The sequence below is a fragment of the Balaenoptera physalus genome, assembly GCF_965194825.1.
Source record: "Balaenoptera physalus genome assembly, chromosome: 3".
NCBI classification, from domain to species: Eukaryota; Metazoa; Chordata; class Mammalia; order Artiodactyla; family Balaenopteridae; genus Balaenoptera; species Balaenoptera physalus.
In genome coordinates, this window is record NC_138890.1 from 58,187,956 (window position 1) to 58,215,530 (window position 27,575).

Consider the following 27,575-nt stretch of genomic DNA (forward strand, 5'->3'; position numbering starts at 1 on the left):
GGGAGATGGATGATGATGAGAGTTGCACAACAATGTGAATGTGAATGTACTTCGAGTTGCTGAACTGTACAGTTAAATATGGTTAAAATAGTATGTTTTATATTATGTGACTTTTACCACAATAAAAAGACATTAAAAAAAAAGAAAATATAAGGGGATAATATGTTTCAGAGTTAGGGGACTATTTTAGATAGAGTGATCGGAGAAGGCTGTTCTGAGGAGGTAATATCTGAGTTAAAACCCAAATGGGGCTTCCCTGGTGGCGCAGTGGTTGAGAATCTGCCTGCCAATGCAGGGGACACGGGTTCGAGCCCTGATCTGGGAAGATCCCACGTGCCGCGGAGCAACTGGGCCCGTGAGCCACAACTACTGAGCCTGCGCGTCTGGAGCCTGTGCTCCGCAACAAGAGAGACCACGACAGTGAGAGGCCTGCGCACCGCGATGAAGAGTGGACCCCGCTCACCGCAACTAGAGAAAGCCCTCGCACAGAAACGAAGACCCAACGCAGCCAAAAAGAAAGAAAGAAAGAAAGAAGCTTCATTTAAAAAAAAAAAAAAAAAACCCAAATGAAGAGAAGGTACAAACCACATGAAGACCTCGGAGAGGAGTACTCAAGACAGAAGGTCAGCAAGTGTGAAGGCCCTGAGCTTGCAGCAAGCTTGCTGCATTACAGTAGGGGTAGGTAAAATATGGTCCAGGGACCAAATTCGGCCTGCCTTCTTTATTTGTATAGCTCAAAAGCTAAGAATGGCTTTTACATTTTTAAATGGTTGGAAAAAAAAATTTTCATGACGCATGAAAATTATACAAAATTCTAATTTCAGTGATCATAAGTAAAAATTTATTGGAACACATCTCATTCATTTATATATTTTCCATGGCTGGTTTCATACATCATTGGCAAAGCCAAGTAGTTGCAACAGAGGTTGTGTGCCCTGTAAAACTTAAAACATTTACTATCTGGCTCTTTGCGAAAAAGTTTACAGACTGCTATATTAGAGGAACAGGAAGAAATACCTTCCCAGGCTTGAGAGAACCTTGAATTTCTTTAATGATTTCTGATCCTTTTGACTGTAAATAACAGAAAACCTATTTCCAGTTGACTTATGTAACACGGAGGATTAGCGATAGCCATAAACTCTTTGGTACTTTTCCCATCAAGAGGTAGAAGCTATGTCATCCCTTTTTGAAGCTGGGTGGGCTTTGTGCCTGCTCTGACCCACAGTACATGATAGAAATGATCCTGTGCCAGTGCAGGCTTGGGCCTGAAGAGCCTGGCATCTTCCACTTTCTGCCTCTTACAACACTTTTGGAGCCCTGCATCTCGTGCAAGAAGTCTGACCACCTTGGATGGCCACGCAGGAAAGTCCACATGGACATGCTCTGGTTGAAGGTTCCAGCTGAACCTAAACTTCGAGCCATCAACACCAAGATGCCAAATATGAGGGAAGCCATCCTAGACTCTTCAGATAGGCCATCGGCCAGCTGAACACCACTGAGTGACCTCAGTGGATGCTACATGGAACAGAAGAATCACCTCCTTGGCTTCCTGGCCCACAAACTGTGAACTGTAATAAAATGGGTGCTGTTGTAAGCCACTCCATTTTGGGATAATTGTTTCACAGCAATAGATGACTAAAACAAACAGTACAGAAATTTTATTACCTCACGTAATAAGAAGTTCAGGGGTAGATTAGGGTCCATCCACAACATATCCTGGCTCTGCTTTCCTGAAATTCCTTGGCCTCTGCTCTCTGCTTTGAGTTGGTTTCCTTGTTAAGCTGGCAGATGGCTGCAGCAGTTCCTGGAGTCTCTTTCAAACCTGACAATGTCTAGAAGAAAGATGGTTCTTAGGAGAAAGAATACGCAGATGGATCAGGATCTGCCCTGGAATTAGGGATGGAGTCTCCTCCTCTGAGCCACTAGGGAAAGGATGGACACTTGATCAAAACTGGTGGAAGAAAGGTAGGAAGGAAGGAAGTAGATATTGGGTCAGCAACCCACTGTGTTCAAGGTATCTTTCTTCTTCCTATCATTCATTTATTCATCCATCCAGAGTATTTTAGGTTGAACCATATGAATGTTTTTTTTAATAAGTCAAACATAAATAACAATAATTTCGAATGGTTAAAGTTAATATTTAGCAAACCTATACTATAGTGGTAGGCATCGAGCTAGATGTTAGAGCTACTGCAATTAAATGGTGCTAAGTTTAAGGAAAGGAAAGAACAGGGCCAGCTATATAATCAGCAAAACTCAGTCAAAATGAAAATGGAGAGTCCCTTGTTCAAAAATTATGAAGAATTTCAAGATGGCAACAGCAGAGCATTAAACTAAGCATGGAGTCCCTCTAAGTACAGGGCCCTGTATGTTTGCCCAGGTTGCACGGCCAAGAAACTGGCCCCGGAAAAGAACAGGTGCCCACAAGAGAGAACAGCAGGGGGCCTAGTTAGATTAGGGGGACCAGGAAGGAGGACGATCTTTAAGCAAGGATCTGGAGGATGGATATGAGTAGCCAGGTGAAAAGTGGAGGAATGCAGATTCCCAGCAGAAGAATAGCATTCCTCCTTCTCCTCCATGTTCCAAGTTGGTTAAGAGACTTAGGTTGGCCTGTCATCAGTTGTGATGAGACAAAAAGATAAAGGTAACAGATCCCTTTCCTGTCTGTGCCAGCTCAGGCCTTTTTCCCAACCCTTTTCTGCGCTCCAGATCTTAGCACTTGGGTAATCTACCCACATAATCTGATCCTTCTCCTGCAGCACCACAGATAGTCAGGACAGCCCCAGAGGGGCCCCAGCCCTCTGTCTCCGGGGCTCGATTGCAAGTGCTTCCTGGGACAACAGCCTAACCTCCTGATCCAGTTGGCCTAGGCTCGTCATAAACACGGAAGAATCCTCCCTGTCCTCACATGCCCCAAACCCCCAACCATGAAGATAGCTAACACTAACTGGACCTCAAACATTTTTATCAACAAACCTGAATCTTTTCCCTAAAATCACTTTCTTCCATTTTTAGTTCTACAATGTTCCTCTTCTATACTGGAGCCTGTGGAGACTTGGTGTAGTGGGCCTCCAAGTTGGTTGTAAACAGAATCAGATGAGAAGCTTATTAAAAATACAGAGGCACCAGCCCCATGCCAAACCCAGCTCCTCTATTTTTAACAAGTTCCACAGGTAATCCTGAGACACTGCCAGGTCTCTGAACCATTGCTTTAGCAAGCTGGACAGAATAAGGAAGAAATTCCCATATGGCTGGCAGGAGTCAGAACGTTTCATTTCTGGTGTTACATGTGACCCCTCAGGCAAACTACTTTCATTCAGGGCCTCAGTTTCCCCATTAAGTCATGTGGTGATGATCCCTCCATAACATATCTTCCCCAGAGGCTCTCTGTGTCGTAAAACTCTTGTTGCCTTCCCATAATCTAGTCCCGTTTGTGGTGGCAGCACCTCAGTTTCTCCTGGGACTAACAACCCCTCTCCCACTGCAGGTAGGCTTGGTGGGAATACCAATCAAGGAGTTCCTATGCCCCCTGGCTGACCTGTAGGCCCAAGACCTAAGTTTGGCCAACCAGACTTTCTCTCCCAGGGAATTAAATCTTGGGACAAATGAAGCAGAGACTGAAAATAAGTGAAGTTGATTCATCTGGTAGGGGTGACCAAGGACCCTGCTCCCTGAGCTATTCTGGTTCCTGTGCTTTCAGAAACCTGGTTCGCCAGCTTTTCCTTGGCATCTATGAGCAACCCCATACCCTTCTAATAAGTTCTTTCTTTTTTTTGGTTAAATGAGCCACAGTTGGTTCTGTTGCTTGCCACCAAGGAATCCTGTTTCTTAGAATCGAGATCTTTGATAGTGCTCTATATGATAATGATGTCATAGCTTCCATTCTTATAAAGCCATTATGAATAATCCTCTTTTAACTAAAGTGACCATTCTATGGGAAGTCGAGTTTATTTTAATAATGACATCTTTGTTCCAGTAATGACAGTAAAACCTCCTCAATAAGATAAGAGATTATTCACTGTCTTGCTGAAATATCTTAAATGCAAACAGGCTTTAGGTAAACACTCTTTATCTAAACGAGGTTCATTGTTCTGGACCTCAGGGAAGGAAAAGAAAAGAGAAAAAGGAAAAGAGCTTGGTTTCCATTTAAACCATCTCTCCTTCAGCTGCATCTCAACCTTTACACACAAATTTAAGAAAAGGCCTACACTTTAAGTACTTAAAAGAAGGCTGGAAATTGCATCCAAATATGCATTTTAAGGCATAACTACCACAGAGGAAACAGCTTTAGCGGTTTAGTGGTTGAACCCTTTCCTCTCAGCAGCCTCTATTTTATTTCTATCCCATCTCATTGTTACAGTTATTACTATCTCTTGCCTTTGTTGACATCTTCATTCTTATGATTCTAGCTAACAGTTATTGAGCACTTCCTGTGAACCAGGCATGACGCTGGATGTTTTACATGCATTACCTCATTTAATCCTTGTAACGGCCCTTCATAGTTATATTATTATCCCCATTTTACAGAGGGGAAAACTGAATTCAGTAAGGTTAAACAATAGGGCTAGTTGGCAATAGAATCACTTAATCATTTATTATCTGTGTGTCCCTATCTATTCCCAAGCCTTCCTTCCACTGTGCCCTATTGCCTTAAATGGAAGGTGCCTGCTTAGTCCAAAGCATCATTGGAAAGAGTATTAAATGAGGCACTGCATCTCAAATACAATGGCAATTGAACTCACTGTTTGTGTCATGTTCTATATCCTGACTATAAAGTACTGGAAGATAGGAACTATGTTTTGTCCAACACGGTTTCACCACACATGTCTAGCATGGAGGAAGTGCTCAAAAAATTATTGTGGAACCAACAACTATTTTGTAGGGTCTTCAGACCTAGGGACCAGCACGGGGTTAGGAGAAAGAAGGGCTAGTGTCAAGAAGCCCCTTCCCAGGAAATAGAAAATTCAGGTACCCCTAGAAAATTCAGCCAATGTAAAAGTTTGGTTAAGCCTTTAAACAGCATCAGATGATTCTGAACTTGGGACCCTTGGAAGCTCTTTCTCTTCCATCTTTTAGGCACAGTCATGCTTCAGCTTGAGTTTATGAGGAGTGGAAGTTTCTAAAAATCTGAAAGGGGAAGTATAAGCTAAAGGCTGAAGTATCAATCACACTTTTTCCAGGGCTGGTTAGCGCACAAAATGCTCAAATCCAGCTATCATGCTCTCTGTTGAGGACTGGGAGCGTAATGTTATTTTATTACTTTCAGAACTAGAGCTGATCTTTGGTAGATATAAGACCCACTTATATCCTTTTGTGCCTCAGTTCCTCAAATGTAGAAAACAGCCAAATAAGGACATAAACAACCAACTAAAATTTCCCACCAAGTCTATACGGTGCCCTCAGTAGAGTCTTGTTCATTCCCTGCTATTAATTCAGAGTTTGGCCTTTGGATTCAGGCCTTTGGCTGGGCCCTGTACCAGCCAAGTGACCTTGGGCAGAACACTGTAAGCTCCCAAAGCTTCAGCAGTCTTGCCTGTTGTTGGGAGAATGATAATGTGATAATGTGTACAGAATGATTTGCCCAGTGCAAGGCACGTGATAGGTAGGCAGTAAACTGTGACTTAGGAATAGTAATATCTCTGCTGGCTCCACTTACACATTTCATTCAAAACAGTCCAAAACTCCAGTGTGTGCTCTTGGTGTTTTTAAGTGGCAGGTGTGATCTGAAGTCATCCTTCAACCATGTAGATTACTTTCTCAACTTCTAAATTATGAGCAGAATTAACTGGGAATAAGGCAATGAAGCTACATGGACATATTTATCATAACACTTCTGTCCTGAACTCTCCCTTGGGAAAGTTTCAATAAACTAAATCTATTACCCTTACAAAGATTGCTTTGATCATTTCTCAAGGAAAATAACCATTGGTATTGCACAAACCTTGACAGTTTTATGGCCCAAACTTTCTGTTTCCATTTCAAGGCTCAAATGTGAGGCATGGAACAGGTTTGATTTTGAACATAGTGCAAAGATGAAACATTACTGCCTTCTCAAAAGGGACTCTTAATGGGCATTTCAAAACTCCTATCCTCCCTCATTTTCATTAGATCACTGGTCAGTCCTTGAAAATTTCAAGCCAGATGATTTCAAAGGTTCAAGAAACCCACTAGATCACACTGGCTACAGGTAGGCCCATTTGAGTGGGAAAAATCCTAACACAGGGACGAGAGAACTCTTTTCTAAAGTTAGGTGTGGTTACCTGGACCTACTTGAGCTACTGAAATGTGGGCAGTACTCTTTAAGAATCAGAACATGATTTTATATGTCCCCCTTCTCCCTGCCAGGGTCAGCTGAGATTGATCTGGATGTGTAGTGTGAGCAAAACAACCTTTTGTTGTTTGAAGCCACAGAGATTTTACGACCACTGGATTCTAGAGCACAACCTAGCTTATCCCAACTGACACAGCAAAGATCTAAATGCAGGTGACATGGAAAACAGGCATACTCGTGGTGCCATGCTTAAATCCTCTCATCTTGGTCAACAATTAATTTCCAGAAGCTAGTGGTTTGGTGGGATGGAGAAATGAAGCTCTGAAAATCAGTCAACGTCAGAAGAGTTTTAACAGACCAGCGTAAAGATTCAAACAGACCTTTCCAAAAGAGATCAAAGAGATTTATCTGCCATCGTGAGAGTGAGAAACACAATTCCTAAATCTGGAATTCTCATTTACCTATAGACTAGTCCACTGACATCCTAGAGAGAACCCAGAGCAGGCTCTCTCTCCCTCATCCTCTGGCACTGCCCAGGGGAGTTGGATAGCTGGGACTGACCTCAAACTGAGAACACGTTTGGATATATCATCCAGGCTAAGTAACCCTCACTCTAAGGAGTTCATGATAGAGAAAGGGCTCAGGGTGATACCAATCTTGTACATGTCCTCGATTCCCAAGCCAGCCTCTCCATGAAGGAATGAGGAACCTTCCATATATTTTCTTCTCATTGTTGGAATCAATAACATTATTTATTATTTTAATTAAAAATGCACCCAATCTAAATCTCACTAGTAATAATAATGATGATCATTTGTTGAGGGCTTTCAATGTGGCACTCAACAAGCACTTTACTTTCATTGTTTTATTTAATCCTCACAACTCGATGAGGTAGGAACTATTATCTCCTCTTCTACAAATGCAAAAAACAAACTTTAGAACAGTCAAATAACTTTATCGAAAGTCGGCCAGCCTAGAAATGGGAGAACTTATACAAACCCAGAAGCTGTTCTCTTAGACAAGGTACCCTTTACTCCCCCTCCTGGCCATAGTGTTAGATCTCAATTTCCACACCCAAGATGGAAAACCCTGGAGTTTTCCTTGTCTTCGTTTTGTTGCCAGTGACCTGATTATATCATTTCGGGTCTTGAACCAACGTTGCTCCAGTATATTCCCCAGGAGAACCAGGCCCTCAACACCTGCTTAGTTTCTTCCTGGCTTTGCAAAGAAGAGCCTGGGAAATTAACCTAAGAATAAAGCAAAACAAAAAGATCCAAGGGGAAAAAAAAAAACCTCACAAAGAGAGAGAAGTTATTTTCCACTTTGATAATTCTGTGTGACTAACTAGTAACTGTGGAAGAGAAAAGGGATCTGTGGGCTTGTTTGAGAGCCTCAGGCGGAAATAGATACTGTGAGACCAAGAAGGGGGCGGAACCAGAGGCTGCAGCCAGGAAACAAAGGACAGGAAACAGGATTTCTTTTTTTCCTACGCCCAGAACAAAGCTGACGTGAAGTTTGGCAGGAAGAGGGACCACCATTTCATACTTCTGGTGGAAAAAGTACTAAGTGCTCAAAACTGAAGATATTTGGGAAGGCATGAGTCATGGAGGAGTGATGATACGTAATATTCTCTTTCTGAGAACAGTCGTTTAATATTCCTACTCAGGGGCTTCCCTGGTGGCGCAGTGGTTGAGAATCTGCCTGCTAATGCAGGGGACACGGGTTTGAGCCCTGGTCTGGGAAGATCCCACATGCCGCGGAGCAACTAGGCCCGTGAGCCACAACTACTGAGCCTGCGCGTCTGGAGCCTGTGCTCCGCAACAAGAGAGGCCGCGATAGTGAGAGGCCTGCGCACCACGATGAAGAGTGGCCCCCGCTTGCCACAACTAGAGAAAGCCCTCGCACAGAAACGAAGACCCAACACAGCCAAAAAATAATAATAATAAATTAATTAAATAAATAAATAATAATTAAAGGTGCTAATAATTTAAAAAAATATATATTCCTACTCAGCATACTTTTATTGTTTGACTACAGTCCTCGTGCCTTTCATTGGAAGCCAGATAAGGGCTAGAATCCTCTCACCTTGCTCATGATGGGATGCTCAACCTGGAGAGCTAAGCTCTTTCCTACTCTCCTTCTTTCTCTCTCTCCTATATTGCTGGTCTCTCTTCCTGCAATGCCTCTCCCACTGCTGTTAGTACAGGATACCCTTCTTCATTTTTAGATATTAGCTTAGATGTTACTTCCTCAAAGGAGCTTTCTCCAACCTTTATTCTGTAGCAGAGATTGCTAGTTGCCTATCCAGGATTCATTCTCCCTTCTTTCTTGTTAGGTGCATCCTTCTGATTTTGTTGGTGGTGAAGTTCCCAGTAAAACACTACGTTTCCCAGCCTCCCTTGCAACTGGGGGTAGCCACGTGACACAGTTTAAGCCAATGAGGTGTGAACAGAAGCTGTTAAGACTGTACCTCTGGAACATTTCCCTAAAAGGGAGGCCAATTCAACCAGCAAGCAAGCTAGCCCTGTTTGCATTTGACCCTTCCTGCTCCTGGACCTCCGTCATGACGAACAGCACTCCAGCAGCCTTCTGCTCAGCATGAGGTCAAGGACAATACTCTGATGATGGCAGAAAGTTAGAAGGAACCTAACACTCTGATGACACTGAAGAGCTGCCATACCAACCCTGGTCTATTTACTTTCAGACTTCTCATCCTCCAATGGGAAGAGACAAACCCTAAATTGTTTAAGCTACTGTTCATTGGATTTCTGTTACTCCTAGCTGAATAAAACCTCCACTGATAATCCTCAAACGAGTAAATAAATACTTTCTTGATTTCTCTCTCAAAACATACTGTCCGTTTCCTTCACAGAACTTCAGCTTTATAATTGTTTGTTTGATTAATAGTCTATAAGCTCCAGAAAGTCTGGGACTCATTCTCCTTTGCTCGCTGTTATATTCCCAGCACCTAGAAATCTGGACTAGATTTTGGGGGTGATCATTGAATTCCATTGCTAATCGGCCCCACCAATGACTGAAAAAACAGTCTGAATGTCAAGAAAGCACACAGGAGTCCTTCAAAGGAACTGCACTAATGTTGGAGTCTCTGAAGAGACAAAGTAGAAAATAAGCTGAGCATCTAGATCAACAACAAAGCAGAGTAAACTTGCCCTTTTAACCCAAGCTGTCTTGTTATTTCATCGCCTGGACTAAGTTTTTGCAGGAGACAATGGCACAGCTTTTATACAGAGGGTTCAGTTAAATGAGAGCACAAATGATAAAGCTGTGAGAATTTTGGAATTATTAACCATGGTCACTATGGTGATGATACTACTATTTGGTGAACATCTCCTTCAACTATTCTCCTTCAACTATGTCCTCCTCTATGGGAGGACATTTTCCAAATAAAACTTTGTCTCATGTTTACTTGTGTGTGTTGGAAAGAGCCATTACTACTAGAAACTGTTTAGACTTTGTTCAATTTCTTTTTTCCTGGAAAATATTTTCAAATTGTTGCTTTGGTAGAAACATGTTACCTGGATAAATATTTGTCAAAGTGTGGTCACACTTATTCCCACTCAGGATTTAATAAATTTGCATAGACAGTGCACAGTCATGCAGAGCACACATGCAAACCTCAGCTGGGGAGTGTAAACTTGACCATGGACTCCTGATTTGCAAGCAACCCCTGACTGAGTTTGGGTTCCCCCAGAAGCAGACCTGGATTTGAGAGCAACTAGTTGATGTGGGAGGTAAAGGTGATAGAGGGAAGGAAAGCAGCCAACAAGGGGTATGCTGGTCAGTCAGCAACTACAGCAAGTGACTGGAACTGAACCCTACAGAGAAACTCTAAGAAACAGTATAAAAGCCATGCCTCAGAAGTAGCCCACCAGAGGGGTGAGGGAGCTATGGTAATTTTATACCAATTTCCATCATCATTGGTTGAGGCTACTCTCAGGGATGTGAATTCCCTGAGAGCCCACAGAGCAGGGCAGAGGCATGGGTGGCTTTCTATGGTCCTGGACAAAGCCCTCAAGTACACAGGTGCAGATCCTGGCAGTCAGAAAGGTCTAGAGCACAAGGAAGAAGTAAGGTCTAAAGGGCAATGAACCTCTGCTACAGCCTCCTTCAAGTAAAGCTCAGACATCAATATCCTATTTCGTAGGTGATATAAGAGAAGTCTTTGGATGGCAAATGGACAAACTTTTTTTTTAATAGTTATAAATTAGGTTTAAAGTTCCCTTTTACTTAATGCATGAGATGTTGTTTTTCCATTTGTGAAAGTGATGTAATAAATAAATTGTAAAAGAAATCAAGTAAAACCAAAGTGATCCATGGATTTAAAGAAGAATAGTGAAAAAAACAATTATACAGATGGTATACCAATACGCAAAGGTAATGAGGAAATGACTGAAGTTTGGGAAACACCGATGAGTATTTTACAGGTAGTGACACAGAAGCATACAGCTAGGCCACTAAGTGTTTAATAAATGTCTATTGTGTACCCAGCACTCTTCTAGAAATATAAGAGACTTACAAGGCATGGAAACTGCATCAGGGATTTTACCAGTGGTAGCAGTGGTAGTAGTAATGGTTAGCATTTAGTGAGAGCTTATGCTTACCCTCTCCTTGCTTGCCTTCCTCTGGGAAGCTGTATCAGCTTTCATAAAATATGTGAAACAATTAAGGGCTGTCTATGCAGAGAATGAGGGCCAGACTTTGCTAGAGGATGGTTTCATTAAGTTTTTTTTTTTTTTTTTGGCTGCATTGGGTCTTTGCTGCTGCGCCCGAGCTTTCTCTAGTTGTGGCAAGCGGGGGCTACTCTTAGTTGCAGTGTGCGGGTTTCTCATTACAGTGGCTTCTCTTGTTGCACAGCATGGGCTCTAGGCAAGCAGGCTTCAGTAGTTGCAGCACGCAGGCTCAGTAGTTGTGGCACGCGGGCTTAGTTGCTCTGCGCCATGTGGGATCTTCCGGGACCAGGGCTCGAACCCATGGCCCCTGCACTGGCAGGCAGATCCTTAACCACTGTGCCACCAAGGAAGTCCCTCATTAAGATTTCAAAGAAGAGAAAAGAAGCCTTCGTGGTAGCCTGAGCAAAGACAGAGAGAAGCATCCTGGCCCATCAGCGGTCACAGTCAGAGAACAAGAAGGCACAGCCTTGGATTCTGTATCCACTGACCTATTTCCTACCCCACAAGCTACAGAGCTGGACACAGCAGCTGGGAGCAGGAAGGATGGAGAGGAAGCTAGCTGCAACGATGCTGCCAAGCAGCCCCCAAAAATGTGCCGTCTCGAGAGGCAGCCTTACTGTGTAAGAAGACATAAAATCCAGATGGCAATTTTTGGATTTTTAACTTCCTATACAGAAGTCACATTTTCCAGTACATCCTAATTCTATTTAGTGTGTGTATGTGTGTGTGTGATGGCCAAATATCATTAACAAAAGGGAGGAAAATGAAGAAAGTCATTAGGCTAGGACGGGCTAGGCAGCTGCACCAGCTCTGTGCTCTTGGGGGGAAGGTACAGTGGGCAAGAGGCTTTGCTGGGCTACATCTAAGTGTTGTGTGGCCTCCGGGGACCGTGACACACGTGTAGGCACAGATCTGGACTGACAGCAACATCACATTCAATCGAGTCCTAGTCCGACCCAGAAAGCCACAGACTTGCTACGGAAAATGCTTGAATGGTTGACTCGGAAAACAAATAGGTGCTTATTTGCATTCAGACTTGAATTTGCACGTTGTTTATTTCACTTAGGTGCAGAGAAGGGAACTGCACTCTATGCTCACATAGCCCCACATCCTTCTAATTTCAAATTGGGTTCATTAGCCAAGCCTAAAACAACCCACCACGGCGCAGGAAGGAGTGAGAGGTTTAATCAAGAGGGCACATTGGAATCAGATAGCCTGGGTCTGAATGCTGGCACCGCCACTCACTCTAGTACGAGCCCTGGGGGAAATGTGCTTACTTTTCCAGAGCTTTTCTTCTTCTGTAAAACAGGGACAAAACCAATACCCACTTCATAGGTTGCCATGAGAAATTAAATGAAGCAAATTTTTAGCTTGGTGCCTGACTCACAGTAAATGCTTAAGAAATGCATGATTACAACTAAGTATGCCTGATTTTTATTGTAGCAATCTTCATTCTACCTTTGATGCCCTTCCCCACTGCAGAACATCAAAGGATACTATTAAATGAATTAAACAAGGAGGCCATTCGACTGAGATGGTTCTAATGCCATGATGTGACGGCCTACGTAAGCAAACCAAAATCTAAGCCTAGAAGTACCTCAAGCTTACGAAATCAAAACCTAAGGACAACCAATCACAAACAGCCAACTAGGCTTTAAGCTACAGCCAATCAAAGAACTTCTTTTCTTTGCTTCCACATTTTCTCTCCGTAAGTCTCTCCCTAGCCCCTGTCAGAGGAGCGCTCCTAACCACTTCTGGATGGGCCCTGCCTGATCTGAAATGATTTTTGCTCAAATAAACTCTCAAAAATTTTAATATGGCTCCATTTATATTTTAACAGTACAAAGAGGAATTGACACAGAAATGGGGCAAGATTTGACCAAATTCATACCTTATAAGGACATAAAGGAAGAGAGAAGAGGAGGATGAATGAGTAAGGCTCTGAAACACGAAACAGGAATGGAAGGTGGAGAAGAGAAAGAGCCCAGCATAAGAATACACGTCTACCCATAAGCACAAATTCATCTGACTGTGACAGAGGATAACATTTAAAATAACTTGGCAGGAAACTTCATGTGTTTATTCCTAAATAAAAAGAGGAGAATTAACATGTCTACCGGAAGGGGGACAGAAAGCCATGCTGCTGTAGTATCAAAGCACTGAGGCAGCCATGTGGCCAGAGAACACTGCTTCCGCTGCTTTATTGCAGGAGCCCTGGTCTCCCCGATACCACGCAGACAGCTTCTTCATGCTTTTCTGCTCCCACTTAGGCCCCCATACAAACTGTCCTCCACCCAGCAGCCAAAGTTATCTTTTAAAACTATAAATCAGACTATGTTACTGCTCTGCTTCAAATCTTCTCTTAGCACTTCCCGCTGGAATTCAAGTCAAATCCACTCTCCCAGCCATGGCCTGAAAGGTCACGATCTGGCCTCCCGTTGCTTCTCCGGCCTCCTTTTGCACCATCATCCTGCTGCAGGGCTGTTCCGTCCACCTGGACTGCCCCTGCCCGCATCTGTGCCTGGCTGGCTTCCTAGCATGTGAGGCTCTGCTCAGACCTCACCTTCCTGGAGAGGCCTTCCTCAACCACCCAACCAACTGTTCATCCTCCCGCCCCATTCTCTATTCTATCACTTTCTAGCACGGTACCACTGGGCAAAATCACCGTCTATGTGTGTTTATACACTTATCACCTGACTCCTCCTCCCCGCACCAGGATTGAGCTTCTGGAGAGAGGAAACTTGTTCACGAACGAATCTCAGGGACTACAGTGGCACCTGGCACACGGACAAGATTTCTTGAATAAATAAGTCAATAAATGTGCATTTCAGTCTCTTAAACCCTCCGCTCTCCCCACCGCCCCGCCATCGGGGAATCTGTGATGTGGAGCTATAAGCAGAAGCTGCCTGAAGCCAGCCTGCCATTCTCTTTCATGAAGATCTTACCATGTTGAAGAGCAGATGGTAGGGGACTCAGGGGGCTGGAAGGGTGAGCGGCCTGGCTTTGATGGGGAGAGGAGGAGCAGGACCGCAGGTTGGGGGGTGATGAGGCCCTGGAGACATTCTCTGGGGTCACCTGGAGACCTGGGAGTTGCAGGATGGGGTGGCGGGGAGAGCTTTGTGGTAGGCTCCTGGAGACAGGTGTGAAGGCTGGCCCTGTGCCCTAGAGGCATGGAAGTGCAGGGTCCGCAGACGTCAAATGCTCACCTGAAACTGGACAAGACGCATGCATCAGTCCTTGTGTCCCCTATCGGCATCTCCCTCACATCCGGGCACCCTGTGACACCCGGAATAATAACTGACACTGAGTCTCCTGAAAGTCTGATGGAATGGGGGCTTAGAGTTGGATTTCATTTGATTTTTTAAAAATTAGGAAGCGATGGGACATTTCAGATGCATGTGAGTTCTGGAAACACTCCACTTGTTGCTCCAATACCTACTAAAGAAATACCCACACTTACAGCAACCTTCATTTATTAAGACTTTAGAATGCCAGGCCTGGCCTGGGCACTTTTTGACCCTTACTCCCCTTAAACCTCAAAACAAGGCTATGAGGGAGGTGCTATTATTATCTATTATCTATCTATCTATCTATCTACCATCATTATCTAGTTGTCACTATCTATTAATAGTTATCATTATTATTTATCATTACTACCTATCATTTTCTATTATCTATTTAATCTATTATCTATCTATCTATCTATCTATCCATCTACTAACAGATTTAGAAGCCGAGGTCCAGAGATGCTTGGCAGCCAGCTCCAGGTCCCTCTGGGGTACGTGGCAGAGTATGGGGCTCTCTGCTCCTCACCACCCAGAGGCGGCTCCACTTTGAGGTCAGTCCCCTTGAGACCTGCACCCCTGCCCTTACCCCCTCTGCCTGCGAGGCTTGTGAACTCCTGACCAAAAGCTAATCCCCTGGCTAGGGCTTTCTGCATCGGTTCTTTGTCTTGCTTCTGGAAACAAGCAAGAGCGGGCTGCCTGCCTGTCTGTGGATGAGAACAATCCCCGAGTCTGCTCTCCGGGTGGAACAAGGTGTTCAGTCCTGCACGTCTGCAGGGCAAGGGAAGGGGGTGGGGGATTGCTTTCCTCTAGAGGTTTGGGCTGGGATAATTTTCACCCTGAAGAGGTTACAACACGAAAGCACTGAGGTGGAGTGAGCTGGCCCGAGTCCTCCCCTCCCCCAGCACCTGCTGGAGGCACCAAAGGCGACAGAAACACTGCCTGATCTTAGCAGTTCCTCCCTACCCACTGCATATTAAAGGTTGTTTTCTTGCCTCAAAGACACAAAGATCTCTCCCTAGAATACCTGGAGGCAGGTGAAGTGGGCAAATACCCCATAGAAAGAAATATGATCACTTGCACCTTTCTAGCAAGGAACATCAGTCTATTACGCAGTGTATCATTTTTTTTTTTTTTAAATCATTGGGGCTTCCCATCTGCTGCCCTAACCACACTCCTCACTGCACCCCCAGTGCAGCCCTACTGCCCAGGGTTTTTCCTGGATGGAGGAAAGATCCAGGAAAAGGAGTTCATAAGGGAGCATTTGAGATTTAATCACTTCCTTCTTGGGAAGTGAGGGCAGGATGGGGATGAGGGTGAGCAATAGCATTTAAAAAGAGGAGCCTAGGGATGATTATGTTTTGGACAAAGGAATGACTCCAGTGATGGAAGTTCAGACACAAAGGCAGGGCAGGAAATAGCTGGGACCCCATCACATCACAACGCAAGTCTCTGGCTGGGGCCTGAGGAATCGGCTTGGCCGCTGAGGGAGCTTCCCCATCCCAGCTTTCTTTGGGCCTGACCAGTAAATCCTAGAGAAGACTCTCCAAGGATGCCATATGTGCCCCACTCTGTCTCTGCCCGCCTCTCCACAATCCCATGTGCTACCAGTTTTTATTCGTGAAACTAGGCCTGCGCCCAGGGCCAGTGAGGAGGGGTGGGGGCAGCCCAAGACGGGCTGAGCTTCTAGGGCAGAAGTGGCCTCAATGTCAGATACTTGGCAGTTCAGGGTAATTACATATTCTCACCAGGCTCAGTTAACAGGCTTAGTCAATGGAGTTCTTGGTAGTCGGGGCACTTGTGGACTGGGGGCCATCAAAAGGCTGCTCAGTGTCCTATTGTACAGCACAGGGAACTCTACTCAATACTCTGTAATGGCCTATATGGGAAACGAATCTAAAAAAGAAGTGGATATATGTATATGTATAACTGATTCACTGCTGTACATCTGAAACTAACACAACATTGTAAGTCAACTATACCCCAATAAAAAATTTTTTAAAAAAGGCTGCTCAGCCCTGCTGCTGCTTCCAGAAGCTGGGGAGGGGTCGGGTGTGGAGTTGACTGACAGCCCCTCTGAATCCTCCCCAGGGTTGGTGCCCAGGCACTTTCCAGAGCCACTCCCAGCAATGACTGAGCATGGTGGGGTCCTAGCCCACGACTCTAACTCTGGCTGAAGGACCCTCCATTGGCCTGGCTGAAGCTTTCTTAGAACCACGCTGTGGTCTGAGTCTCATTCCTAACAATCATCCTTCCCCAGGTCTCCTTAAACAGCTATCAGACCAGCAGAACAGTCTGAAGACACTCCCTGCCCAATTCTGCTCCCTCCCTTTTCCGCAAATAATCTCTTGCACTTCATCACATCTTGGCATCTGCTTCTCAGAGAACCCAAACTAGCACAGAATGGTTGAGAAGGCAGGCAGAAAGATGGGGCTTGGGGCCTGCCTCACTCACCACCAGGAAGGCTGAGGACATCATCCTGAGTAGAATAGGGGGCACAGAGAATCACTGGCACAAGGTGGCAGCCTAGTGGCTGAGTTTCACTGGTGGTGGCCTGGGGAGGTGTCCTGGTGGAAGGGAACAGCCTGACAGGTCGAGGAATTTGAATGATACTGGGGGGAGGGTTAGTATCTACAAGAAGGGCAGAGTTAGCTGGTTATTGCTAAGTTGTCTTGAAGGGCAGCCAGGGAAGAGAAACCCAGGGTCCTTAACAAACAGTTAAACAAACAGTTAAAGGCTAACTGTGAGAGCCAGAGGGTTTATTTGGTAGTTTACAAAGAGGCCCTTATTTCCTGCAGTAGAAAAGCTAACACAGCCGAGGAACTGAAGCAGGACTTGACTGTCTGAGTTTCAGAGTTCTAGAGGCATTCAAAAGCTCAGCCTAGGCTAGCTGTTGTGCGAAGGCCAAACCCTGGCTGGAAAATCTGGCCCCTGAAATGGTGGGATGGGGACATCTGGACAGATGCTCTAGGAGGTGCCTCCGCAGAGGTAGCTCACCTCTTTCTAGTAAGAGTTAGCACTTCCCTGTGCTGGATGGTCTTGCAGAGGCTTCTCCCCACAAAGCCTCTCGGGAGCTGCGCTCACCTTTCGCTAATAAGGATTAAATTCCAGGATGTGCTGGGCCTGATAAGGGAGGAAAGAGGCTGTACGATGAGAGCTGTAAGACTTAGCTAGCATGTGCCAGCAGGAGCTGGAGACCTCAGGGATTCGATTGGAGGGTTCCTGACCAAAGGGTAAGAACATGGGACTCTAAATATTTTGACTTGGAGATACTTTCTTGGTACATGGGAGTTAATACTTCCTGTCCAGTACCCCAGGGGTCAAGGCAAACTTACTGCTAGGGTAGCTATAGTAGGCAGCCTCCAAGAGGGCCCCCATGCCCCCTGCCTCCTGGTACTCATGCCCCTGTGCAATCCCTTCCCTACAGGCTGGACTTATGACTCACTTCTACCAAGTAGACTATGGCAGAAGTGATGGGATGGTACTTCCATGATTAGGTTGGCTTAAGTCTTAGCCTTTCTCTCTCTCCTTCCGGTTCTCTTTCTCCTTTCTTCCTGAACACACACTTTTTCCTTCTCTCACAGAGTCCAGCCACCATGTAGAGATGTCCAGACTGTCTTGCAGGAGAAGCCACATGGAGAAGGGAGGTCCTGGAGGATGAGAGGTCATGTGGAAGAGAACCACGACATCCCAGCCAGCACCAACTGCCAGCCACGGGAGTGAGTCTCCTTGGGAGCAGCCCCTCCACCGCCAACCGAGGCTTCAGACAATGCAGCCCCGGCTGACACCTTGACTGCAACCTCATGAGCGCCCCTGAGCCAGAACCATTCAGCTAAGCCACTTCCGACCTGACCCCTAACAACTGTGAAATAATGTGTATTTGTTGTTTGAAGCCACCAAGTTTTAGGGGGTTTGTTCCATAGCAAGAGACAAGAAATCCAATAGCTCTTAGGAGGCTGGAGACAGTGAGTGAGCCACGCTGAACAAAGTGGAAATGCCTGATTTGCTCTAAAAGACAGGAGAGGGAGGAGTAAAGAAGCTGAATGCTGGAGTGGATCCACTATGTGAGGCCAGCGGATCACAGGATACTGTTCCATGGGAGGGTCCAGATGACACACCATTAACTAAGACCATCAGGACCTTATTAACTGTGTCACTATGAAGTTTAGTGGTGGCTCTCCTCTGCAGACCAGAGGGGCAGTCACAGAGCTGGGCTTGTTAATATCCATGGGGATGACCCCTCATTCTCAAGTAACAGAAGCCAGATATCAATCGTCAGAAGCCAGCTCTGCTGGCTTTCATCGTAACCACTGGCAAGTTTGCAGGGGCAGCCAAGGGAGATGGACCTACAGGGGGTTGTGCAGATTGTTGACAGAGCAAGGCATTCCTAGATGCAGAATAGGTGGGCATCTCAGAGTGACACCATTTATAAAAACAACAACAAAGCAAGAGTGGAGGAGCAGGAGACGGGGGGCAACTGGCCCAATAAAGAGTCATGGTCCCTCACTCAGTTTCCGGATGAAGTCAGTTTTCAGATCCAGAACCTGCTGATTGAAGAGGTAGATGGGTCCTTAACAGAAAGGACCCAGCAACACCATGGCAAGTATACACTAGAACATTTACTCAGGTTATTGTACACTAAGAAAATGGGAATATCCAGATATTTAAGAGACCCTTGGGCAGATCTAAAGTGACAATGATAGCCAGAGACACAAAGCATTACCATGGTCCCCCTATAGAGTAGTGGCTGGTAGGGATCAGGTTATAAATGGAATCATGGTATAACGTCTGGCTCATGGTAGGTCCACTGGGTCTGTGAAACCACCCAGTGATAATTTCCCCCATCCCCGAGTGTAAAACTGGGATTGATAAGTTCAGCAGTTGGTATGATACCTGTATTGGGTCCTTGGCCTTTGGCATAGGAGCTATCATAGTGAAGAAGGTCAAATGGAAACCTCTGAAGGTGCCCCCTCCTTCCTGGCCAAGAATGTAAATAAAAAATACTATCAATACATCCTGGATGGATGGAAAAGATTAATATCACCATTAAAAACTTAAAGGATACAGGGATGGTGGTCCCTCTTGTATCTTCACTTAATTTGCCAGTTAGAGCCCTGCAGAGACCAGATGGATCTGGAAAATGACTGTAGATTATTGCACCTCAACCAATTAGTAGCCCTGATTACAGCTACTCTGCTGGAAGTGGTATTTTTATTCTAGAAGATTAATAAGGCCTAAAGTACATGGTATGCAGCTCTTGATTTGGTAAATGCATTTTCTATTTTTGTTAGAAAAGAAGATCAGAAACAGTTCACATTATCATAAACCTGACACTTATTTAGTTTTGCTTCCATGCTCTTATAACTCTCTCACCTTCTGTAATTATACAGTCCAAAGAGATCTGGACCACCTGGACATCCCATGGAACTAATATTACACTGATTCATTACATTGATGGCATCAGACTGATAAGACAGGAAGAGCCAGAGCAGGATGGGCAAGACACTGGAAGACTTAGGAAGACGAGTGCATCACACAGAGCAGGATACGAATGCTGTGAAGATCCAGGGACCAGCCACAGCCACTGTGAAGTTTTTAGGGGTCCAATGGTCAGAGATGTATCAGAACCTCCCCTCTAAAGTAACAGACAAATTGCTGACAGACCCAGTGGGAGAATCATGATGCAGTTGCAGGATTCTAAGGCAGAGCCGAGCAATCCACAGCAGACGAGCATACACCTTTGGAGAAACAACTCGTGCTGTGTTGCTGGGTCCCAGTAGAGACAGTCTACAACTGCCTATTATGAGCTGGGGTCTGTCAGATCCACCAAGTCACAGAGTTGGGTGGGCCCAGCAGCAGTACAATGTAAGTTGGAAATGGTGTATTTGGGACCAAGCTGCATGCATCCAGACTCCCAGGTCACCTATCACAGCTGCACAAGCATCCCTTCCCCAGCTTACACCTGTGCCATGCTGGGTGTCCTTAAGATCAGCTGCAGGCAGAGGAAGGAGGCCTAGCTGGCTTTATAGATGAGTTGGCCTGGTTGCCAGGTACAAGGCAAAAATGGATGGCGGCTGCAATATAGCCACATTCGAGGGTGGTCTTGAATGGATGAGAAGGAGACAGAAAATCTTCTCAACAGGTACAGCTGCAAGTGATGCATGTGGTCACCCATTTCATGTGAAAGCAAAAGTAATCTGAGGTGAGAATATATAGAGGTTTATGGGCTGAAACCATCAGGTCATCTCATCAGCATCATGGAAGAAAAAGGGCTCCTTATTGGAATGGGAGAGGCTCCTGGAGTGTACCTGGCCTGAAAGGAGAGAACTGAGACACTGCCTAACAAATGAACAAGAAATCTGAATTTTCTGTTGCCACCTTGGAAAGAGATGAACACTCCAAAACTGACAGAAGAGGGAAAGTGGGAGTGGGGTCCTTCTTACTCTCCCTTGCTGGTGTCTTCTCACATCTTGGACCTGTGAATGATGGGCAAGTCCTTGGATTCTTCCATTCCTTTAATTCCTTATTAAACTAACGTCTTAGAGGATGTCATGGAGTCTTGTGGCTTAAAGTAACATCTGTACGCCGATGGCTCCCAAATTTGTATGTCAGTTCATCAAAATTAAAAACTTTGTCCTTCAAAGAACATCATCAAGAAAGGAAAAGACTACCCACAGAATAGAGAATAATATTTGTAAATCATATTTCAGAGAGAGACTTGTATCCAGAATACACAAGGAACTCTTAGAACCCAAAAATAAAAGGACAAATAATCCAATTAAAAATGGGCAAAGAATAAAAAAAATGAAATAATGCCACTTGCAGCAACATGGATGGACCTAGAGATTGTCATACTGAGTGAAGTAAGTCAAATAGAGAAAGAGAAATATTGTATGGTATCGCTTATATGCGGAATCTAAAAAGAAATGATACAAATGAACCTATTTACAAAACAGAAACAGACTCACAGACTTAGAGAATGAACTTATGGTTACCGGGGCCGGGCGGGGGGTGGGGGGAAGGGTGGAGGGAAGGGATAGTTAGGGAGTCTGGGATTGACATGTACACACTGCTATATTTAAAAAGGATAACCAACAAGGGCCTACTGTATAGCACAGGGAACTCTGCTCAATGTTATGTGGCAGCCTGGATGGGAGGGGAGTCTCGGGGAGAATGGATACGTTCACCTCATGCATGGCTGAGGTGCTTTGCTGTGCACCTGAAACCATCACAACATTGTTAATCGGCTAAACTCCAATATAAAATAAAACGTTTTTAAAAATGGGCAAATAATTTGAATAGGTATTTTTCTAAAAATGATACACAAGTGACCAATAAGCACATGAAAAAATGCTCAACACCATTTATCTTCTGGGAACTGCAAATCAAAACTCAATGAGATACCACTTCACGACCACTAGGATGGCTATAATCAAAAAGACAGACAACAACAAGTGTTATTGAGTATCTGGAGAAATTGGAAGCCTCATACATTGCTGGTGAGAATTTAAATTGGTAGTTTAGAAAACAGCTTTAAAGTTCCTCAAAAAATTAAACATAGAGTTACCCTATGACCTAGGATTCCACTCCAAAGTATATACTCAAGAGAACTAAAACATGTGTTCACACAAAAACATGTACATGAATGTTCATAGCAGCATTATTCATAATAGCCAAAAAGCGGAAACAACCCAATTATCCATCAACTGATAAAGGGATAAACAAATTATGGCATATCCATACAATGGAATATTATTCAGTCATAATAATGAAATACTGATACTGATGGATGGACCTTGAAACCATCATGCTCAGTGAAAGAAGCCAGACACAAAAGGCCATAAGTTATATGATTTCATTTTTATGAAATGTCCAGAATAGGCAAATCTATATAGAGAGGAAGTAGGTTACTGATTGCCAAGGGCTTGAGGGGACAGAGTACTGGGCAGTGACTGCTAATGGGTATGGGGTTTCTTTTGGGATGATGAAAATGTTCTGAAATTAGACAGTGGTGATGTTTGCACAATCATGTGAATATACTAAAATCTACCAAACTGTTTACTTTAGAAGGGTGAATTTTATGGTATGTGAATTAGCTCTCAATAAAGCCGTTATAAAAAAAGAAAAAAAAAACATACAACTGAGAAAGAATAATGATATGTCAGTAAGCCCTGACCTCTCCCCTGAACTCCAGACTGTTATACCCTATGACTGCTTGACACTTCTGCTTGGACACCTAATGGGCATCTCAAACTTAACATGTCCCAAACTGAACTCTCAGCATCTCCCCAGATTTGCTCTTCCCACAGTTTATTCCATCTCATGCCAACCCCATGCTTCCGGTTGCCCGGGCCAAAAAATTTGGAGCCATCCTTGACTCTTGTCCTTCTTTGCACCCTCCATCCAATCCATCAATGAATCTTATTCTACCCTTAGAATATTTTTGGAATCTGATTACTTCTCACATTTACACATCTATCACTCTGGTCCAAGCCACCATCATCTCTTGCTAGCCCCCTAACTGGTCTCCCCAGTTCTATCCTTGCCCCATATGAGCTGAACTGTGCTCCCTCGAAATTTATGTGTTGAAGCTTTAACCCCCAATACCACAGAATGTGGCTATATTTGGAGACAGAGCCCTGAAAGAGGTGATTAGTGTGGGCTCTAATCCAATCTGACCCATGTCCTTACAAGAGAAGGAAATGGGGACCCACAGAGAGACACCAGGGATACACATGCACAGAGAAAAACCACATGAGTACACATGGAAAAGGCAGTCTGCACCCAAAGGAGAGAGGTCTCGGAAGAAACTACACCTGCTGACATCTTGATCTTGGACTTCCAGCCTCCAGAACTGTAAGAAAACACATTTCTGTTGTTTAAGTCACCTAGTCAGTCTGTGGTATTTTGTTATTGTAATCCTAGTCAACTAGCAAAACACCTCTCTACAACGCATTTTTCACACAGCAGCCTGAGAGATCTTTTAGAATCATATCACCTCTCTGCTCAACGTTCTCATTTGCTGCCAATTTCACTCAGAGTAAGAGTCACACTCCTCACGTGGCCTGGAAGGTCCCATTCTCCTTCTGCCCTCATCACCTCCCAGGGCTCAGGTTGCACAACTCCTTAGGGGATCCTGTACGTCCTACCTTCCTTCCCCCTCACTGTGCTCCAGCCCCTCTGACTGCTCGGCAGTTCCTCGGACACACCAATTGCCCTTGCATGTCAGGGCCTTTGCACGTGCTGCCCTCTGTGCTCAAAGCACTCTCCCCCCACACCCACGTGGTTCTCTTCCTCACTCTTCAGGCTGCCACTCAAACATCATTCCCTAAGAGGACGTCCCTAACTGTTCTATCTAAAATAGACAGACCTCTGTACACGGTTTCATTTCTCTTTTAGCACTCAGCAGCGCCTGATATATTACCATCATATGTTTCACTGTTTCCTTGCATATTGTTTATTTCTCTCAACTGGCAAGTAAGCTCCTGGAAGACAGGGACTTAATTTTGTTCATATGGCTCTATCCTCAGTGCCTGGGACAGTGCCTGGCACAGAGAAGCTCAATAAAGAATAGATTATTTTTAACAAAGGAAAGGGTGAAGGAATTGAGGATATTTGGGTCATCTTTAAGATTGATCGCTTTTTTCCTTGCTAGAAAGCTTGGAACCAATCTGGGTGCCGTCTTTAGTAAGTATAGTCGAGAATGCACGCAAGAACTTGGTTTTGTCTGTTTCCCTTCCTTTGTTTTCCCTTTGTTTTATCCCTTTAACTGAGCTATATCATGTGCATTTTGGCAAGCTGCCTTAGTTTCTGAAATGACATTGAGTATAATGAAATGAACTAAGAACACATTTTTAAAATGTCTCCCTGTTTCTGGTCTTCCGGGATGGCTGTTTGACGTCTGGCTGTCCTGACGGTGGGGAAGGACACTGGAGTGCTCCCAGCCCAAATCACTGGACACGGGGTCCCCTGGCCTCAGGAGATCCTGTGGGAACTCTTCTGAAGTTCTATGAATTCTCCCAGGGACCATGAGCTGCAGCAGAAGAAAAGGGGACCTCTTGAAGGCCTGATGGTTAAAGAGTGTGGAAAAACTGTGATCTGGGGGAGAAAAGTGCATCTTCTCAGCCTATGAGATGTCAGGCTAAACTTGAAAGGAGAGCCTTTAAATTTGCCCGCCCCGAAGGGCGCAAGGGCAGTTTCTGGGTTAACTGCCTGGGTTCCAGCAAACACGGGGACAGAGCTACCATTGTCTGGTCTGCCAGGTTCCTAGAGAATGCTCTGCACTGGCTGTCATAGACTCATAGGGCTCACACTGACCACGGGCACAGGGAACACAGGGTGAAGGCTCCCCAAACGCTGCATAGACAGGGGTACTGCACCCTCTGTTCCCTGGAGGTCGGACCTTGCAGGTTGAGGCCAGGGCTCTGACCTCTGGGGTCCAAGTTCCTAATCTCTCTGCCCACACAGTCCTGCCCCCAGCCTGTGGGCAGAGGGAAAAGCCACTCAGGTCTGGAAGCAGCAGCGGCTTCCTCTCCCAGAGGAGGCTGCCAGCTACCACGAGCCCCTTCACCAAAGAACTGGGTGGTGTTCACACCGGTCAGAACGGCCATCATCAAAAAGTCCACAAACGATAAATGCTGGAGAGGGTGTGGAGAAAAGGGAGCCCTCCTACACTGCTGGTGGGAATGTAAATTGGTACAACCACTATGGAGAACAGTATGCAGGGTCCTTAAAAAAACTAAAAATAGAGCTACCATATGATCCAGCAATCCCACTCCTGGGCATATATCTGGAGAAAGCCATAATCTGAAAAGATACATGCACCCCAGTGTTCACAGCAGCACTATTTACAATAGCCAAGACATGGAAGCAACCTAAATGTCCACCAACAGATGAATGGATAAAGAAGATGTGGTACATATATACAATGGGATATTACTCAGCCGTAAAAAGGAATGAAATTGAGTCATTTGTAGTGAGGTGGCTGGACCCAGAGTCTATCATACAGAGTGAAGTAAGTCAGAAAGAGAAAAACAAATACCATATGTTAACACATATATATGGAATCTAGAAAAATGGTACTGATAAACCTAGTGGCAGGGCAGGAATAGAGATGCAGACATAGAAAATGGATTTGAGGACATGGTGGGGAAGGGGAGGCTGGGAAAAAGTGAGAGAGTAGCATTGACATATATACACTACCATGTGTAAAACAGATAGCTAGTGGGAAGCTGCTGCATAGCAGAGGGACATCAGCTCGGTGCTTTGTGATGACCTAGAGGGGTGGGATGGGGAGGGTGGGAGAGAGGCTCAAGAGGGAGGGGTATATGTATACATATACCTGATTCACTTTGTTGTACAGCAGAAACTAACATAACATTGGAAAGCAATTATAATCCAATAAAGATGTAAAAATAAATAGAGATAATTAAAAAAAAAAAGATGTGGTACATATATACAATGGAATATTACTCAGCCATAAAAAAGAATGAAATAATGCCATTTACAGCAACATGGATGGACTTAGAGATTATCATACTAAGTGAAGTAAGTCAGACAAAGACAAATATATGACATCACTTATATGTGGAATCTAATTTAAAAAAGTGATACAAATGAACTTATTTACAAAACAGAAACAGACTTACAGATATCGAAAACAAACTTATGGTTACCAAAGGGGAAACGGGGGGTGGGGGAGGGATAAATCAGGAGCTTGGAATGAACATACACACACTACTATATATAGGATAGATAACCAACAAGGACCTACTGTATAGCACAGGGAACTCTACTCAATATTCTGTGATAACCTATATGAGAAAAGAATCTAAAAAAGAACGAATGTATGTATATGTATAACTGAATCACTTTGCTGTACACCTGAAACACAACACTGTAAGTTAACTATACTTCAATAAAATTAAAATAAAAAAAAAATAAAAATAAAATACAAGACTCCTTCCTTCAGAAAAAGAACAGAGTGGTGTGGACCATTTTCTGAAAGTTCTCACACACTCCCCTTCACCCACCAAGGCTCTGTCACAGGCCAGGTGAGGAGCCCTGGTGTTTTTCCATCACAATTTCTTGGCCTCAGACTCAACATGGCCTCAGATTACATCACTTTTCTACTTTCTTTGCTTCTTTGTGTTCTGTTGGCCAACACTTGCCTAAGTTGCTGAGGGAAGTCTAGTTGAGTCAGGAAAAAAAAAATCTAAGGTCTGTGGGACAGAAATTCAAGCTTAATTGTTGTAGAACAGTGGCTTTCCAAGTGTCCTGGTACATCAGCATTACTTATGCAGCAGTTCTCAAATGGAAATGTGTTCAAATTGCTGAGGGACCTGTGGTTAAAGTCACCTGTTAAACATGAAGCCATCCGCACCCTGTCTATTTAGTGAGTCTGGGGTGGGACCAAGGACCCTGCATTTTTGAACAAGTGCCCAGGAGACTGGATGCAGGCAGCCTGCGGACCACACTGTGAGAAATGCCTCCTAAGGAGCTGGTTAACGATCTCGGTGTCTGGGTGTGGCCACCCACCTACCGATTGAGAACTTGCAGCTCTACGTGTGTCCTTCTCCACAGAGGAATCCAGCACACAGCTTGGGCTCCACTGCCACAGAAAGCATTTCATTCAGAAAAAAGCAGCCAGACTTTCATTTTTGAGGTCTCTTCGTCCAGGGGCACCCATCACCCGCTGAAAATCAAGGTACGACAGGTGTCAGCACAGAAACCCTGGAGAAAAAGTCCCATGTGCCCCAGCAGTTGAGATCCTTAACAAAAATGACTACAGAAATGGAAAGCATGATTGTGATCATTTTACAGAGCTCTTCTGTCTTTTCCTGGGTCTCGTGGGAATTCCCAAGGTAAAAGTGGCCACCTGGAGCCACCCACCTGGCTGGGAGACTGGCCACTCCATGGTATTCAGGAGCAAGGGAGGCAGTGGCGGTAGCTGTATCTGTCCATCACCCAGAGTCAGCGAGGCTGGCGCTCATCCTGAACAGCTGCACATCAGCACCTGATGGGCTGGCTCTGCGGTGTCAGGTGTCAGGTGCCAGGTTGCTGCAACTGCCCTGGAGAGCGCGCTCTGTCGGAGGGGCTAACTGCACCTGGTGGGAACGATGTAACCTGCAGGAATGCCAGATTCGCCTGCATGCAGACAAGTCCACTGGGGAAAGTCAGCAGCCTCAGCACTGAATTATGGCCGATTCAACTGCAGAATCTGTGGTCAGACTTGCCTGTTAGGTGGGATGCTTCTCAAGGGGACCAGAAGGCTTCGTTTGGAGTTTATGATAAAGCTGAAGTTTCATTCAAATGAATGTAACCCTCATC

The 27,575-nt window shown here is 44.8% G+C and overlaps 1 protein-coding gene across 1 annotated transcript in view; it reads right to left on the bottom strand.

The window, feature by feature from the left end:
- Positions 1-27,575, bottom strand: part of LOC309657189 (uncharacterized protein) — a 357,540-nt gene that overhangs the window by 18,887 nt on the left and 311,078 nt on the right. The window contains exon 11 of the mRNA XM_082454336.1: positions 1,666-1,832. The gene's annotated coding sequence lies outside the window, so the exon portion shown is untranslated. The remainder of the gene's footprint in view (positions 1-1,665; positions 1,833-27,575) is intronic.